This window comes from Rattus norvegicus, chromosome 13 (genome assembly GCF_036323735.1).
Source record: "Rattus norvegicus strain BN/NHsdMcwi chromosome 13, GRCr8, whole genome shotgun sequence".
NCBI classification, from domain to species: domain Eukaryota; kingdom Metazoa; phylum Chordata; class Mammalia; order Rodentia; family Muridae; genus Rattus; species Rattus norvegicus.
Genome location: NC_086031.1, coordinates 47,771,225 through 47,790,004, shown reverse-complemented (window position 1 = coordinate 47,790,004; position 18,780 = coordinate 47,771,225). Strand labels below are relative to the sequence as shown.

The following is an 18,780-nucleotide window of genomic DNA, read 5'->3' as shown; positions in this document are numbered from 1 at the left end:
TTCGTCATCTCTGTCGCCGGGATTAAATATAGCATAAACATTGCCTCATCTCGTGATCAGTGGAGGATGCATGGATGGATGAATCGATGAATTAACAAATAAAAGCTTTCTTTAAAGTTCAGTCAAGACCATAGTAAATTTACCCGTTTCCTCTCCAGAGCCAGCATTTCTGCTTAGTAGCTCGTCATACTATGTCTGAACAATTGCTAGCAAAGGCCTCTGAATGACAGACAGAATGTTCTAGAGCTGGGGCCACTTAAACTTTTCCCAATTATGACCCCCTTTTGCCCAAGAAATTGCCATAGGGGCCCAGGTATATAGGTGTGTAAAATAAGTATACAGATCATTTATGGATTAGTAAATGATAAAGGAATTCATTTTAAAATCAATGCTGCTTAGAACACTTATAATTTTACCATTTGTGGAAAAGAAAAGCAAATTTTCCTGCTAATGCGACCTGCTTGTTTATTTTTAGATAAAGAAGTCTTGGCTGCTGATTTGATTCTAGAGAGTGTTGAATATCTTCAAGGGTTTTCAGAACTGACTAATATTTTGATTTTATAATTGTCAATTCTGAGAATGCCGCTTCTTATAAATACAAAACACAAAATGGCAGAAATATGTCTAGAGCCATTTGAGAAATTATTGCAAATTCCTTCAAGCACGAACAAAATTCAACTTATCTATCTCTTTAACGCTTATTCGTGTATTTATTTTGTGTCTGTGCTGAAGAGATGGGGGTGGGTGGTGGTCCCACAGTGCACGTGTGGAGACTGGAGGGTGACTTGAGGCTGTCTCTCCTTCACCATGTGGGTCCTGGGGATCAAACCAGGGCCAAACTCTGAACACCAGGCTTAGCAGCCAATGCTCTTGAGCCACACGTTGGGCCATCTCATTGGCCCACAACAGTTTCGTTTTTTGTAAATGAAACTCAAGTCAGCAAGTCAAACAACAGTTTTTAAAATCAAATATTCTGTGACTTTGAGGTGAGCCTGGTCCAGTTTCAGAAGAGACAGATCTACATAATAGAGAGACCCTCCCTCAAGAACAAAATAAAACCTTGTACTTTGGGCTTTGGTTGGTTGGTTGGTTGGTTGGTTGGTTGGTTGGTTTTGGTTTTGGTTTTGTTTTTATTTGTTGACAGAGTGTCTCTCTGCATAGACCTAGCTATCCTGGAACTCACTGTGTAGACTAGGTTGCCTTGGAAACCATGTCTACCTGCCTCTGCCTCCTGAATGCTGGGATTAAAGGTGTGTACTCCACCATCCCCTGACTGAAGTAAAACATTCTAACAATATAATTCTAAACACACTAAGTTGATACATGCTGAAATATTAAAACTTTATCTTCAGTAATTAAACCACTATATTTCTATAAGGGGGGAAACAGTATGTACACTAAAAACATTGCGGTTCACAGCATACAGTAACTTGGAATCTGAGCCAAGGTGATTCATAAACAGCGTTCCCTGGCCCTGACACGGCAATACCATAGATGGTGCAGAGTGCTTAAGACCCAAGGCTGCAGTGAGGGTCTACCATATAACACAGGCAGGCACACCCAGAATCTCCTTAGAGATACACTTGATTTTAGATCAATTCTGGTCCATTTAGTGTTCAGAAACCTTTTACTGTTGCCAGGTTTTTCAAAAGGCTCACATCCAAGTGTGCAGCCCCAAGTGGATCAGCGAATCACCAAGAAGCCAGGCCCTAGAGGTGCTGATCTGAGACCAGACATGGGGAGGCAAGGCTTTTAGTCTGTCGAGCTGCTTTCCAGTCTCTGGAACTCGCCAAAACTCCCCAGTCTTCAGTGTCTTCGTGGCTAAAGTAAAGTTTGGACTGAATATACTTCAGGGACATCTCAACTCTCAAATTCTCTGCTCCCTCCTACCCAAACAACCTTACAGATTAATTATAGTTGGTTACCAAAAATTTAAAGTAAGAAGATTTCACTTAGAAACAAATTCCCACCCCCCAAACCAGAAGCCCAGCCAGTATCAGCCTACCTTTTCTCCATGGCAACGGTCAGCAGGAGCTAAGTAACCGCTGGCCTGTTCTGATGGGTGAAGCTTCTCCTGGCTGTGTCTCCTCCTCTCCTGTCTTCAGTGAATGCTCAGTCTGCTTCGCTCTGGTCTGTTTCCTGCCTGGTGTCAGCATCCCTTTGAATGTGCAAACATCGAATGGGGGAAATGGCTCTCTGAAGAGGGAAGGCCAGGGCACATGGAAGGCCAGGGTGGCAGCCTGAACGCCTGCTCTTGCTCACATGGCTTCAGATGGCCGAGACTGAGTCTACCTGGGATGTTAGTAACTGGTTTTTGCAAGCAAACAAACAAAGAAAAAACCATGGCCAGCCAGTGCCCCGGGACATGTTACAGTGGGCCATGGCCCCCCAGCATTATGACACCCTTAGGGAAGTTTATTTGCTTGTTTGTTTGTTTTGACACAGGGTTTGTTCCATTGTCCATGCTAACCTGGAGCTCACTGTATAAGCCAGACTTGCCTTGAACTCCTGGCAATCCTCCTGTCTCAAACCTCCCAAGTGTTAGGATTTTAAGTGTGATCCACCATGGCTGACTGAAGCCTTATTTGAGCAAACTTCACTTTTCAGTGTCTCGCCTTCTTTAGAGCCATGTTAGGAGTCTGTGAGCTCCCCCAACCACCATCTGTGCCCTGCTCGGGTTAGGTGGCCGTCCTCCAAGGTCAACAGCAGGGTGAGAACTCCTCAGGAGAACTGAGGTCATGGTGATAATTCCTTTTTTTTTTTTTCCTGATGTCCAACCTCCACTTATGTTCTTGGCACCAGACAAGTGAGACAGTTGCACTGTGAGATTGTTAACAATCAAGGGTCACAGCAATGCAAGTGTGGCAAAGTTCTCCTGCTCAGCCTCTCTGCACCAAGCTCTACCCCCAGGCACCTGTTCCTGCCAACAGCTTCTTTTCAGAGGTCTTGGGCTGGCCCCTTCCATACCCTAACCCCACAAAAGTCCGTCGTGTAACATGAGGCTAACTTCAGACCCAGCTGGAGCTAGGGTTATCTGCCACTAAGCCCTTTAGTCATCCTGCTGGGGCCTCAGGCAACAGGATCTCTCATGCCCTAACCAAGCAGGGCACTCCCTCTTTCTCAACCCACAGGCTCTTGTCTTCCTATAGGCCCCATTGTCTGTGTCTCTGTTCTGTTTTTCTCTCTTAGCCTTGGTTTGCTTGGGGATTCCTTTGTTTTGTTTGAGACCTGTACACCCCCTGGCTGCATGACCCTGAACTCTCCTTCCCCCTGCCTCAGTCTCCAGGGTTCTGGGGTTACAGGTGCCGTGGAATGTGGCTGTGTGTGCTATTTTTAAGCTTGCTGTTTGAGAGTTTGATTAGTTATTCTGTGGTTTGATCTAGCTAGTTTTCGGGGGTTTTGTTTTGTTCGCTTTGTTGTCTTTAAAAAAAAAAAATCCTGAACCAGACTGCAGCTCATCGGCAGAGTGAATGCGTAGCCCATGTCCAGTCTCCTGCACCAGTAGAGAAGAAAATGGCATCTCCGTTTTCTTTCATGAGCCTTGTGTTTGTCTCCACCGTCGCTCCTTTTTCCTCTCCTACTTCCCTCTTTTCATGCGACCATTTACACGAGTCAACCGTGCTTTGTGCTTATTCTTGCTCCGCTCAGCGTCAGAGACACCTTCTGAAGAGGGTGAGGGCTTCGCTGGCTTCTTTTAACGGACATGCTGTATTTTTAGAAAGTGACTTTTTTTTTTAAAGGCAGGGTCTTGTACACCAAGGTAGCATCAAGCCAAAATGTTATTTCTAAGAATGTTTACTTTTCCTGTAAGAATAACAGTAATATATAAATGTCCAACATTTGCTGGAGGCTACTCTCACCCACCCAGGCAGATGCTAAGTGTCACGGTACAGGCTCCCCTGTAAGGAAGGTGTTGTGCCCATCCTCCCTTTTAAAGGGACACCAAGGCAAAAATAAATAAATAAATAAACAAATAAATAAATAAATAATAAATAAAATAAAGTAACACTTTATCCAAGTTCACCTGGGTACTAAGTGAAGGCTGTCAAATTCAAACCATACCTCCTGGACTCTGTAGTCTGGGTTATATTCTGATTCTACTCAAGATCATTCTAGAAGATCTAGAAAATTAGAGGGGGAAAAAAACCTTGAAAGAAAACTTGTAATAAATTCAAATTTATAGCTATTAATGTGTTTCATGTTTCTTTATTCTTTTAAATGTATGCGCAGAGACAGACAGGCAGACAGACAGACAGTCTCTGATTCTGCTGCGTAGGCCAGCTTCGGACTCCTGAGCACACGTAATTCTCCTTCCTTAGCAGGCCCCTGAGTACCTGAGACTGCAGGTTTATACCCTGCTCCCAGGTTAGTATATTTGAAAAACAAATTTGGAATGTTTTAAATACTGAGGTTTTGCAGTAAATTTTCCCTACTTGAGAGTAGTGAGGGTTAGGGATTTAGCTCAGTGGTAGAGCGCTTGCCTAGCAAGCGCAAGGCCCTGGGTTCAGTCCCCAGCTCCGAAAAAAAAAAAAAAAGAGAGAGTAGTGAGCGTGGGTTCCACGTCATAAGTACCTGGTTACACGTTGTTCCAGCAGGACCCACGGCCTTTGCCTGGAGAGCTGTGATCTGGAGCCAGCCAGGCAGGGTGTGGAGTTTGGAAGCTGGAATAGCCAGGCAGAGAAGCAGGAAGGCCTGGGCCTCTTAGACAGTCTTTGAGGAAGTTTCTTCCTCTGCATGTCTGGAACCCACAGGAAAGCGTGAGATGACCAGACCAACTTGTGTCTGAAGTGGGAGTCAGAAATGCAAACTGGCACCTACCCTGGCTCAGCTCAGGGCCTGGCATTCTGGCAGAAGAGCATCCTAGATAAAGCCCCCTCTCCACTTGTGAGTAGGTTTGCTCACTGATGACCAAGGCTGACCCCTCCTGCAGGGTTGAGCTCTCACCATGGCTCCTGGCTGGTGAGAACTATGAGGTTTTTCTTTCTTTGTTCTATTACACATTCATGTGTAAAGACGAGCTAAGTATATTCAATCCGCAGCTATATTTTTAAAGAAAAGAAACTTTAAAATATCATCCAAGAATAGAGCAGAGAGAGACAGAGAAAGGAGAATTAGGAAGATCAAGGAGGCTGTCTACATCAAAAGGATATGAGAAAATGTGTGGCCAAAAACCAGAGTTCAGTGTGTGTGGTGAGGACAGAGAGGTCACCTGACACACTAAACGGTTACGGTATGTCTTAGGGTTTTACTGCTGTGAACAGGCACCATGACCAAGGCAACTCTTATAAGGGCAACATTGATTGGGGCTGGCTTACAGGTTCAGAGGTTCAGTCCATTATCATCAAGGTGGGAGCATGGCAGCATCCAGGCAGGCATAGTGCAGGAGTCTAAAGACCAATAGGAGAAGACTGGCTTCCAGGCAGCTAGGATGAGGGTCTCAAAGCCCATGCCCACAATAACACACTTTCTCCAACAAGGCCACACCTCCTAATAGTGCCACTCTCTGGGCCATGCACAACCATCACACAGCAGTTCTGAGTCAGTCTGGATACCAGCCTGTCGGAGATTGTACCAACTGGTTTTCATAAATTTAAGAGTGACGCAGATTCCCTGGGGCTTCTGTGGCAGATACAGGTCATCCAAAGAATGCTGGCACATGTCCAGCGCAGGACCACAGGTTAGGTCATGGAGTTTTGGGTACATTCACAAGCTGTGTGACTCTGGCTAAACTTTGAACCACTGTCCAAATATTCTGTCCCTGGCAGCAGAGAGATTTCACTGTCTTCCTCCTGGGTGGCTTTGGGAGATGGATAAGAAAATGGAGGGAAGTATTTGAGAATTTCCATGATTAATAAAGAAGAATCTTTTACTAACCTATTACTTCACTCAGTACCTCCTACAGCAACACACAAAGAGAAGGAACAGCAAATTCTGTAAGACAAGAAACACGAATGTGTTGGTCACATTAATTCCCTTGCATGCCATTGGATGCCTCTAGTGTGCAGAGTATTAATCCGAAGGCTGGACTGTGGAAGCCTGTCCAATGAATGTCCTCAACTCCCTATTCCCTAGAAGCTTGGGGGTTATTTCTCCAGTTCTTACAAATTGAACGCTCCTTGAGCAGAGTGGGCCTTCTTTATGCTGTTGTGTAAACAGTGAGCCAGAAACCAGAGAAATGTCCTCCTCAAAGTGGGGAAGAAACCTGGGAGTCTTGGGGGACAGCAAAGGATCCTGGGACTGAATTCTGCTCTTGACCTTGACACTAGCTAGAGAGTAAGGCACTTAACCTCTGAGCCCCATTTGAAATCTGCTTCTAACCACAAAGAATTGTTATGATAATCTAGAGTGTGGGATCTAAACTGACACTCTCTGGGAAGTTAAAAACACTGTGATTTGCGGCCAGATTTTTTTTTCAATTAGACTACAAAAAATTGAGATCGCTGAAACTGGTGGTCCCCGCTAGTAATGGAGAAGACTGGCTAGTTTCCATTCTGGGATCTCAGGCTCCACTCGTAACTCAGGGGGGCTGTCCAGTTTGCCTAGCCTTATTGCTGCTACTGAGAGGCAGACTCTGGGCTGTCTCTTCTACCCAGCGTTGTCCTCGAAGCTCAAACCTCAGAGTGGACTCCATTTTTCAGCCCCTATCCGCTAATATCAGGTATCCCTTCGATTGAGCATGCGCGCGGTGCAAAATGCGGAGCTGTGCTCCCAAGAGGTCTGGGCCCTCCAGAGAAAACCTTGCTAGAGCTACTGCCATCATCCGTTTTTTGTTTTAAGGATTGGTCCCTAAGGTGGAGGGTGGGGCAGGGCCTTCCCCAGAGTTTGGTGGGAAAAGAGGGGGAGGGGGAGGGATCGTAGAGAGGGTGGGGCCTGGGCCTCTAGGTTGGCTGCTCTGATATGAGTCACAGGTCCCCTTCTTGAGCAATCACCGCTGCCAGGGTGGAGCAAGTCGCGTTATTTTGGGTTTCTGGGCTGAGCCAGGCCTCAGGGGCTTAGGCCTGTCTTTCCCCAGCTGTTCACAATCCTCGGCAGTGCTGGGAGCCAGCGGCGCCCGGACGGACGCCTGCGGCGGAGGGCGGGGAGCAGCAGGTCCAGACATTGTGTGCCAGCCCAAGGCAAGGGCGGCGGTGAGGTCCTCATAGGACAAGTCTTCTGCTCCAGTCACTGCTCCCGGCCTCCGGAGCCTAAGTAGAGTTGGTCTCCTTTTAGAACCCCTCTAATCTGACCTGGAAGGGTTTCAGGTTCTGCCCTAGGCTGTTTTATTGTGGATCCCAGAGGAGATGCACACTCAGGCCTGTAGGGACAACTGAGGCTCCTTCCATTGTGAAATACAATGACTCTCTACAGTCCCCACCCAAAGAGGGAGACCAGGCCTCCGTAACTCGCTGGCACCCAATGCTTCAGTGCCTCTAACTCTGTAATGGAAAACTGCTCTGCTTGCCTTGACTATGCCTTCTCCCACCCACTTCACATCTAGAGAGAATTTCGTTCATTGATAAAAGTCTTGTTAGGCTCACGTGTTCAAAGTAGTGTATTGACAATAGGAGTTCCTGTCAGAGGGCCTTGCCACAATTGGTAGCTTTGACCATGCTCGTGGAAAATACCCCCTCCCTTCCCTTCCCTCTCCTCTTTGTTACACCCCTCCCCTACCACCAGCCCCACCCATCCCAACCTCCTCCTCACTGTCCATCCCCGACCCACACGCTCTCCAAGAGTCCTATTGTGTACCCCAGGCTGACCTGAAGCTCACACGGAATCCTTGATTTTACAGTCCTTCTGCCTGTGCCTTCTGAGTGCTTTTTCTTCCTGTTCTACATTTACGTTTCCCTGGTTGCCAATGAGGTTGAGCGGTGGAGATGATTCAGACCAGACTCACAGAAACAGCAGATAATCAGTTAGCAGGGTATTGGAAGAATGACGGAGACACAGGACACCCAGCTTGACAGATACGATGAGGAACCAAATGGAGTAAAGGAAATCAGTATTTTTTTCAAGACAGGGTTTTTCTGTGTAGCCCTGGCTGGCCTGGAACTCACCAGGCTGGCCTTGGTCTCAGATTCACTTGCCTTCCGGTGCTGGGATTAAAGGCATGCGCCACCACTGCCTGGGTTGTTATTGGTATTTAGAGCCACTATCTCACTCTGTAACTGAGGTTGACCTTGAACTCATGGTAATCCTCCTGCCTCAGCTTTTAAATACTGGAATTACTGAAATGGGTCACCATTCCCACAACATTTGTGTTATGAACTTTCCTCTTTCTGGGGTACCAAGGTTGGAACCCCAAAGCAAATGCTATACACCATGGAGGTACAATCGCAGGCTCTCGGAAATTAACATTTAAGTGTCTAGTTTAAATAGGATAGCAGAGCTAAGGACAAAACTAGTAAATGAGTTTTTTTCTGAAGAAATTGATATAGAAGATGGAAGAGATAAAGGTAAAAATTATGCAAGAAGTATAAAGGGTTAGAGAATATAGCCAAACCGGTAATCCTCTCATTGTAAAGGGCAGAAGGTAAATGTTTCGGGCCTTGTGGCCATATGGTCTCTTCATAACTACTAGTTGTGCACTCAGGCTGTGAAAGTGGTCATGGGGGATGGTGTTTAGATGGTAGTTGTGGCTTTGTGTCAATCAAACATTATTTACAAAACCAGGCAACCCTCCCATCTTGGCCTGAGTGCTATAATTTGCCAACACCTAGAAAAGATCCTACATAAAGAGAGGATGCTCAGAAATAGATGAAATTTGATCATATACATACATATATATCTATGTATATGATGTATGTGTACATGTATGTGTATATATATGTGTATATGCAATTTGTCTTGCTTTGGTTTTGCTTTTTGAGACTGGGTCTCTCTACACAGCCTTGGGTGTCCTAGAGCTCGCTATGTGGATCAGGCTGGCCTCTAACTCTCAGGATCTGCCTGTCTGGAGTGCTGCGATTAAAGGCATGCTCCACCATGCCCGCTGACAGATGTTTTCCACAAAATTAGAAGACAATGAAAATAATTGCTAACACAGACTTCATCATCAGTAAAACCCTTTTCATGAATGTGGGTAGGGTAAAGCCCTTTGGAGTCAGATGAAAACAGAGATTTCTGCCAATAAGACTCCCCCAAAACACACACACACACACACACACACACACACACACACACTGAAGAAACTTCCAGAGGACAAATTTCAAAATAAAAATTACTTAAGGAAGAGATCTAAAGAAATGAAAGCCCAGAGCTAAATCTAAATACTGATGGGAAAGACAATAGTGATAACCATGTCTAGTGTGTCGGGAGAAAAATGAAGTTGTAATTACAGTCCTGATAGCTACGGCCTATGAAAGGGAAGGCCAGTCTTTGGAGTTTAAGAGTTGGGAAATACTTATGCAATTCAGGAGGAGGTCGGTGAGAGCTGGAGAGATTGCTCAGCAGGGAAACAGTTGATTCGATCCCCAGGACCTGCATGAAGGTAGGAGAAGACTTCCCAGAGTTGTCCTCCGACCTCCACACACGTGCGGTGGCACACACAACACACACACACACACACACACACTCACGCACGCACGCACGCATGCACATCTGTAGATGAAAACTACATCTTCTAAACTAGTAAAGGAAAAGGAAATACAAATGAAGGGTGTACATGTGGCCATTAAAACAAATACATTAACACTTGGGACTGGAGGGATGGCTCGGCAGTTAAGAGCACTCTCATTGTAGCTCACAATCATCTGTAATGCCAATTTCAGAGCTCCCGTGACAATCGCTACCCCCTGCAGACGGTGCGCACGCACACACACACACACACACACACACACACACACACACACACACAGAGGCAGAGAAAGCACACACATAAATGATATATACTAAAGTTCTGACCCAAAAGAGAAATGAAAAGCTATTAGCATTTCTGAGGTAGCTGCTGTGTTAGTCACTTTAATCACTAATATTCATTAATTCATGAATATATATACATACATATATATATATGTATACATATATGTATATATATATATATATAAAACATGATGGCTTCTATTACTATTCCTAAATCAAAGCCTGGGACTGAGGTAGGGACCCATATTGATTTTAGAAGGAATTAAGTGGGCACGGGTAAATTCCTGCCTAAGGGCTTGCAAACATCGACCCCGAAAAAGAGTGCGCTCAGAAGTTAGTAGGGTGAGAGTGAAATGTCCCTCTTCTGCTGAGGAACGTGCTGGTTGTAAGCAAAGTGCTTTCCTACAGAAATAAGCCAGATGGCTTGGCACTGCTCCGCATGTTACATGGTCACTGGGTAGTGACGCTGGTGGGGAACTTGTCCAACACCAGAGCTTGGATTCCAATCCAGTTCATTAGCATTCAACAAAAGTTCCTTTCCTTTCCTTTCCTTACCACATGCTGTAAAGTTTTGCTCAACTTCTGACTCACGAAGTCGGTCCCTATTGGCTCCAGACCCAACAAATGAAGTGACAAGTCAGTCAACCATAGAGTTGAGAATGTAGTTCAGGAGTGGTCCATGTTTAACAAGCTTCAGGTCCTGAGTTTGATTCCCAGCACCACCAACACCAGCGTACCTCCCCCAACCCTGTGTGTGCATATCTCTCTCTCTCTCTCTCTCTCTCTCTCTCTCTCTCTCTCTCTCTCTCTCTGTGTGTGTGTGTGTGTGCGTGCGCGTGCGTGCGTGCGCGCACACTTGCGCTTGTGTGTTTCATGCAAGAACTTAGGAACCAGAAACTTTTAACTACTTACACCAAGGTCAAACAAGCTCTGGGATTTGGGCCAGCTATACAGCCAATGACCTTGACCTTGTCCACAAGCCTATGTCCTCAATACTTTGAAGGGACTGGTGCCTGGGAAAGAGTCTCCTGGCCTAGAAAGTATCTCAAAGGCAGGATTGTTGGGGGTTGGGGGGCAGCTTTTTGTTAACCTCAGATGTGGATTGTGGCTCTGCTCCTGTGTGTCTCTAGACATGTGTCCAAGAGTTTTGTCCCCGTGAAATAGAAATGATAGTCACCCTCTCTCCTAAGGCTGTTGGGCATCTGGTGAGATGATGTGGGGGTCCATAGGAACCTAGGAATTCTCTGTGTTAGGGCAGGAGGGCCTCCTTTGTCCTCACTCCACTCAGGTCTGTGTACTCCAAGGAGGTGATGGGATGGGGTGACTTTGGAAGTGACAGTAGGTGAAAGCTGACTCTTTCCTCCTGCTCCTTTAGAAGGTGATAGCTCACCCTCTTGCCCGGCCTCCTCGCTGCCCTTCTACCACCTCACACACTCTTTGAATTTAAAAAGTCCTGTCTGGGGCTGGAGAGATGGCTCAGTGGCTAGGAGCACTGACTGCTCTTCCAGAGGTCCTGAGTTCAATTCCCGGCAACCACATGGTGGCTCACAACCATCTGTAATGAGATCTGATGCCCTCCTCTGGTGTGTCTGAAGACAGTGACAGTGTACTCATATACATAAAATAAATAAATCTTAAAAAAAAAAAAAAGTCCTGTCTGTTACCCTAGTCCAAGGCTGGGTCACACAGCCTCCTCAGGTCATCTGCTTGCTGTGTGACGTTTACCAGGCCCTCCTTTTTCTCTCAGTCCTGAGCTTGTCAAAGGTCACTGTCAATGACTATCCTTTGTAGCTCTGGCCTTTTACCTCTGTGACCATGATGGGCCCAACTGAGTTCTGTGCTACCCCAATACAGTGCCACTTTCGTATTTGCTTCCTGAGTTAGGTGTGTGTGTGTGTGTGTGTGTGTGTGTGTGTGTGTGTGTGTGTGTATGCATTAAAATATGTGACACATGAAACTTATATACAGCCACACTGTTGTAAAACCATCACCACCCTCCATCCCCAGACTTTTTCACCCACCCAACAGAAACTGTTCCCTCTGGACGATCCGGCACCGTCCCCCTCACCCCAACCCCTGGTAACCAGCACCCTCCTTCCTTGTCTCTACTGTAGATTCTTCCCATGAATAGAATCCACAGCCTTTGTCCTTTTGTGTCTGGCTTATTTCGCTTAGTATGGTGTCTTTGAGACTCTGTAATGTAATGTGTCTGCTTCCTTCCTTGAAGAAGAGAATAACAGTTCCATTGTACAAACGTGCAGCGCACTGCCCTCGCCCATCCCAGGGCATCCTGGCTCTCCCTGGGCCCAGCACAGTAGGCAGGAGTTTAGAAGCAGGAAACCAGGGCCAGCTCTTGCAGGCAGTGAAGGGGATAGGTATAAAACCTTCTAGGTTTCACCTTCCAGAGGTCGATTTTTTTCTTTCATCTTTTGTTGTTGTTGTTGTTGCTGCTTTGTTTTGTTTTGCTTCGAGTTGCTTTTTGGTTTTCAAGGTCTCACTATGTAGCTCTGTCTGTCCTGGAACTCACCATGTAGACCAGGCTGGCCTCTGCCTCCCAAGTCCTGGGATTATAGGTGAGCTCTGCTACACCTGGCTGCAGAGATGATCTCTTTGACCGAGTGTATGACATTACATAAGCCCAGGAGTGCTACACAGGGAAGTGTCTCTCTGGGGGTCTCCATCTTGCTTCAGCCTGCCTGTTCCAGGAAATGTGCTTGCCGAAAAGCAGCCTCTTCTCTCTACTTTTAAAAATGTCTTGTGGCTTTTTGTTTTTCTCTTCTCTCCAGCCCTTCCCCTTGTCTGCCTGACACACCAGGCAGGGCTCCACATGGTCCTCGGTGCCTTGGGGATTCCTGTGTGCACACTCATCACAGGTTCTCTCTGTGTGGCACACCCTGGTTCCGTCATCCAGACTTCTCCAGACTGGGGGTTCCCCGAGAAGAGAGCCCTATTACTTCCTTCCTCTGACTCTTCCTCAGTAGCTCGCCCTTTAACACCCAACCCTCAGTGTCCCCGTAGCTGCACAGCCTCTGGCTAGACCACAATTTGCACCCTTAAGGTGCCCATGGCCAATAACAGTGATGACACATACCAGAGTCACACATGCACCCAGCATGCCTCACAGTCACCTCAGGGAGGAAGTCTCTGAGCTTTCTCCTCTGAATCCTCTGAGCTCACCAGAACAGGATCCCCCAGCTCCAGTGTAGTATCTGAGTCTAATGCAGGACGTTTTCCTTTTCTCATTCCACCTCTCTCCACTCTCTCCTGTTTGTATACTGTGGGGAGGCAGGGTTCCTAGTACTGGCTTCAGTATCTGAGCCTCACACATAATGGACAAGTCCTCTCCCACTGAGCTATATCCCTAATACTCTCTGTTTGTCTGAGACGGGATCTTATTAGCCCAGAGGGGCCTTGAACTCTTGATCCTCCTACTTCCTGCTTCCTGCTTCCTGCTTCCTGCTTCCACCTTCCATGTACTGAGATTATAGGTAATGCCATCCCTGGCTGTTCTGTTTATCTTGAGACAGGCTCTCACGAAATTTGACCAGGGATGTGCTTAAACAGAGCTGAGGATAAACCAGACAGTGTATAAGACCCTGATCCCACGCCCACCTCCAGCTGATTTTCTGCCCAGGTTGACTTTAAATTCCCTCTGCAACTGAAAAAGGCTGGAATTTTTTTTTTCAAAACTCTGACATTGCTATTTGTGACACTTTTTTAAATAGACAGTGCAGATGTCCTCCAAGTAGGTGGGGTTATGGGCCTACACCCACCACAGGCCTGGCTCCCTCTACTCTCTTGATAGGACCATGGGGCATGCTGTATGTCTTATTGCTTCTAGATTCTTCCTGTGGGTGTACGGCTTATTGTATGGTCTTAATTAGTGAGTCACATTACTAGTGAGCTTCATGTGTTATCAAATCTGCCTTGTCTTTAAAAATTGTCACAATGACCAAATGGCTGCATGCTTTAGTGTCTGGGAAGTAATACCTCAGGACAAGCTCCTGAAGAACATTCTTTTTAACCAACTGTGGAGACTTGCTGCCTCTGCCTTCTTGCCAACACCACTTAACAAGTGGCAAATAGATTCCTCGGACAGTTGCAAAAGTTAGAGGTTTGGGAGGAGTCGAAACAGGGAATGCTGGTGTCCCCCTGGTTATGTAGAGTCCAGGGTTAGATCTGGGATAAGGAGTGGCAACAACATGGCCAGAGGAACTGGCGGCCTCTGGCAGAGGGGCAGGCAGCTTGCTTCATCTGTCCAATATCTTCTCACTGTATCCTTCTACAATATCTTCTTACTGTAGGCCTTCATCCAATGCGTGTGGCCCTTTATACCCAGAGGAAACAATCATTTATAACACTCCAATCTCTATACAGTGAATTACTTCAATGTTTTATTTTTTAATTTAATTTTAACTTTTATTCACTTTACATCCCTCTCACTATCCCCCTTCCATAATCCTTCCCTCATCCCTCCTCCCCTTCTCCTCTGAACCCCCCACCCTGAATCCCTCCACCCTGGTACTTCAAGTGTCTAGGCCCTTCCTCTCCCACTGAGGCCAGACAAGGCAGTCCAGCTAGAAGAACATATCTCATGTACAGGCAACAGCTTTTGGGACGGCCCCACTCCAGTCGTTCAGGACCCACATGAAGACCAAGCTGCACATCTGCTACATATGTGTGGGGAGGCCTAGCTCCAGCCAATGTATGTTCTTTGGTTGGTGGTTCAGACTCTGAGAGCCCCAAAGGTCCAGGTTACTTGACTCTGCTGATGAGGGTGAGGGGTGGGTGTGCATCTCCAGGAAGAGACAAGAGACCTGGGATAAGGGAGGTACCCAAGAATCAATGGCGGTGACCTTAATTGTGACTCACTACATTGGGGACATAGAACCTGAAGAGACCACCTCCTGTAGCCAGGCAGGAAGCCCAGTGGAGCCATAGAGACACCAACCCACCCACAAAGCTTTCAACCCAAAATGTATCCTGTCTACAAGAAATGCAGGGACTGAGGGAATGGCCAACCAATAACCCGCCCAACTTGAGACCCATCCCACTGGCAAGCACCAGTCTCTAATACTATTAATGATACTCTGTTACATTTGCAGACGGGAGCAAGTTGTCCTGTGAGAGGCTCCGCACAGCAGCTTACTCAGACAGATGCAGTGGGTGGAGCGTGGGGATTTGTTCTCTTGTTCCTGCTTTGAGATCAGGACTAGATAACCCGGGCTAGCCTCAAAATCATAACCTTAGCCTTAACCTTCTGGATGTGGACAAGACTCAGGAAAGACAGATTGGTAGAAACTGTCATGGATCTGAACTGGCTTATTATGTATCTGGCTGCCTTGGTATCCTAAGCTCTGCTTCCGGTGTATCCGTGGTCAGACTGGTTTCGCTGCTGGTTTTCTTCTTCGGGTGTTGCTTAAGGTCTTGTGGGTCCAGAGAATGTTCCGGGCAAAGAGGTAAGAATAACCGTTAGTTCCATTAGGCGACTTTGCAAAGATTTGAGAGAGATGAAGCTAGCCCACGATACAAGGCTCATCCAAAAAAAAAAACAAAAACAAAAACCAGCGTAGATTTTGTGTCCCAGTCACCTCCTTGCTTGGTACTTTTGTGCAGGGCACACCCTAAACAACTGTGGGAAGCAGCCTAGAAGTAGCAGAAGGATCCCCTTTGCTGGGGGCGGGAGGGTGTATAGGTAGAGGGCTGAGCCATAAGATGGGGGAGGGGAGGCTATGAATGAACTCCCCTGCACGAAGCTTGACTGCTCTAAGTAGTATGGCCCCAGAGGTGCCTGATAAGTGTGAGTGAACAGGTAAAGGAAGCCGGTGCTAGCCTCCAATCCATGCCTGGTACAAACCACGTTATCCCCCACCTCTGCCCTGATTTCCCATCTAGACTGTGCAACGTGTCTGTCCATTGCCTGGGTCCTGTGTTTGCCTCACAATTTGTGTAAAACTGTGAGGCTTACATCGGTTTCCCCCGAATTCTCTACAATGCTGGGGGTTCTGTGAGCTGTGTGACGTTGTAGTTCGGTAGTTCTCAACGTTCCTAGTGCCATGGCCCCTTAACACGGTCCCTTGTGTTATGCTGACCTCCAACCATAAAATTTTCATTGCTACTTTATAATTGCAATTCTGCTACTGTCATGAATCCTAATGTAAACATCTGGCATGCAGATGGTCTTAGGTGACCCTGGTGAAATGGGTCATTCAATCCCCAAAGGGGTCACGACCCACAGATTGAGAGCCACTGCTGTAGCTGGTGGCAAAGCAGGAATCTTTCCAGAAAAGGCAAGGAACTTACTGGCGCACTGGCCAGTGATACACTTGTGATTTATTGACCTCTTGGCCGTGGCTGCCTGATGACAGCTCGTGTGTTTTGAGAAAGTGAGAGGACATGGTGATACTTAGTCTACTGTGGTGCCCAAGTCTTTGGTTCTAAAGATGGCAGAACCCTCAGCCAAACTTTAGAAACCTCAGCCCTCTTTGTCACCTCTCCGAGAGAAGGCAAGCTGACACAAACTCTGTTGCTCTCATCCAAGTGGAGGCTCTCGGAACAGCAGCTCCCCATGCTCTGAAAGGGAACTCCTTGGCCAGGTGGCCACATTCTGCTGACAGATCCTGCTTGGAGGACACCGTAGCAGGCTGGCACTTGGCACTATCCCACCCATCCTGATTGAGAGTTGAAAGGTGAAGCAGCCAGGAGACTTGGGCAGGCCGAGTGTTGATGCCATGTCCGGGTGGGTGGCCAAGAAGACCTTACTGGGGGAAACGGAACCTTCACACACAGTTTGGGGTTGTTGGCCCCATCTCTCTTCTCCAGGCTCTCCGTCGAAGCTCTGTCACAGCTCCGTGATCTCTGCCTCTAGGCTTGGTCTAGAAGTGCTCACCTTCTGGGAGTTCTGAAGTGATCTCACCCCAGATAGGGTCTTTAGCTACAAGGGCCTCCTGCCTGTTGCTCTCGGAGGATTGGGCTGTACAAGTGTTGCTCTGAGTCCTGTAACGCCCTCGGTTTGTAAGCACCCTCCTTTCTTGAAACTATTCCCATAGGAAGAAAAGGGCAGTTCCTTCCCTACCCCCTCTTTTGTCCTCCTGGAAACCATAGCAACCTGGCCTCAGAGGCCACTTAGACCAGTCTTAGAAGCTAGTACTTCAGGCCTGTGGGTTCTCTAGCACTTTTTGTTCTCTTTTCCTAAAAGGCCACGAAGCCTCAGATTTTTCAAGGAGAAAGGAGAAAAGTTTTCAAAAACGAATCAAACAATCCCCACTAGCCGTTAGACATTCCTTCTCTGGGTAGGTTCTTAACGGAAGCAAAATTCTCTATGGGGTGAAGAATGTGGCTACAGGCAGTGTTCGTTGATGTGAGTCTGGAAGTAATCTCTGCCATGTGGCCTATGCCCATTTTGGGTGGTAAGGGGGCTCTCCCTTGTTGCAGTTCCTTGGCTACTCCAGAGCCCGGTTGGAAGTGCTTATACCAGCTTGCACCGGCTTTTCTCCGCTGACATGTTTGTCTTTCTCACGGGCCAGGACTACCTTTTAAAGTTCCAAGTTTAGGATACAGCAGCGCTGTGATGATTAAGGAGGAGCCCAGTGGGAGAATTCCACAGCCTTAGACGGCAAAGTTTCCCCTAGCCTGCTGCCAGTGTGCCCCTGCTTCCCCACCCCCAGGAGAGTCCTCTGAGGCTGGCTGGGGAAGCGGGGTGGGGAAGAGAAAGAAGGCCGTGTGTCCTCAGCTTCTCTTTGGACTGGGATGGGGAGGCACAAGTTTTCCCAACACCTACAAGGATTGTCCCTGGTGATGAAGTTCTTGCTAATTCCAAACAGCTGGCCAGGAAGTGTGAGGCTGGAGACGCTGGGGAAAGCTCACTCAGAGTTTTAGAAATGTGGCTGCTCCCTCAGGGAGGGTGATACTCCTCTTCCTCCAGGTCCTCTCTGAATCTTTCCATAATGGCGGGGAGAGACAGAAGAAGGCCTCTTCCACCGGGCATATCTACTCCTTACCCATGTTCCATAGGGACAGCAGACAGCAGAACCATCTGGTAACGTGCAGTTGGGCACAAACTCGCCCTTCTGGGGCTCTCTGCTCTCCCTCACCTTTGAGATGAGACTTCCCACGACTACCCTTATTCATTAATTCCCCATGATGAGTCAAGTATTAGGCTGTAGCCAGGATACTGTTCATTTGGAAGAAACATATTCTCTCTCTCTCTCTCTCTCTCTCTCTCTCATTCTCTCATTTTCTCTCTCTCATTCTCTCTCTCTCTCATTCTCTCTCTCCCTCCCTCCCTCTCTCTCCCATTCTCTCTCATTTTCTCTCTCTCATTCTCTCTCTCTCATTCTCTCTCTCCCTCCCTCCCTCTCTCTCCCATTCTCTCTCATTTTCTCTCTCTCATTCTCTTTCTCTTTCCCTCTCCCCCTCCCTCTCTCCCTCTCCCTCTCCCCTCCCCCCTCTCTTCCCCTCCCCCTCTCTCCCTCTCTCTCTCATTCTATCTCATTTCTCTCTCTCATTCTCTCTCCCCCTCCCTCCCTCTCTCTCATTCTCTCTCATTTTCTCTCTCTCTCCCTCCCTCCCTCTCTCTCATTCTCTCTCATTCTCTCATTCTCTCCCTCCCTCCCTCTCATTTTTCTCTCCCTCTCCCCCTCCCTCTCCCTTCTCCCTCTCCCTCTCTCTCATTCTCTCTCTCTCATTCTCTCTCTCTCATTCTCTCTTTCTCTCTCATTTTCTCTCTCCCTTCCCTTCTCCCTCTCCCTCTCTCTCTCTCATTCTCTCTCTCCCATTCTCTCTCATTTTCTCTCTCTCATTCTCTCTCTCTCATTCTCTCTCTCTCATTCTCTCTCTCCCTCCCTCCCTCTCTCTCCCATTCTCTCTCATTTTCTCTCTCTCATTCTCTTTCTCTTTCCCTCTCCCCCTCCCTCTCTCCCTCTCCCCCTCCCCCCTCCC

At 47.4% G+C, this 18,780-nt stretch overlaps 1 protein-coding gene and 1 long non-coding RNA gene across 9 annotated transcripts in view; one reads left to right on the top strand and one right to left on the bottom strand.

Moving 5' to 3' along the window:
* The window catches only part of Atp2b4 (ATPase plasma membrane Ca2+ transporting 4), a 99,233-nt gene that overhangs the window by 17,385 nt on the left and 63,068 nt on the right, over nt 1–18,780 (top strand). The gene's annotated exons all lie outside the window — the stretch shown is intronic.
* On the bottom strand, nt 1,609–4,536 carry LOC134481498 (uncharacterized). Its single transcript, XR_010057008.1, has 2 exons — nt 2,006–4,536; nt 1,609–1,821 (listed from the first exon to the last, which is right to left on the bottom strand). It is a non-coding gene; the product is annotated as an uncharacterized LOC134481498 (long non-coding RNA).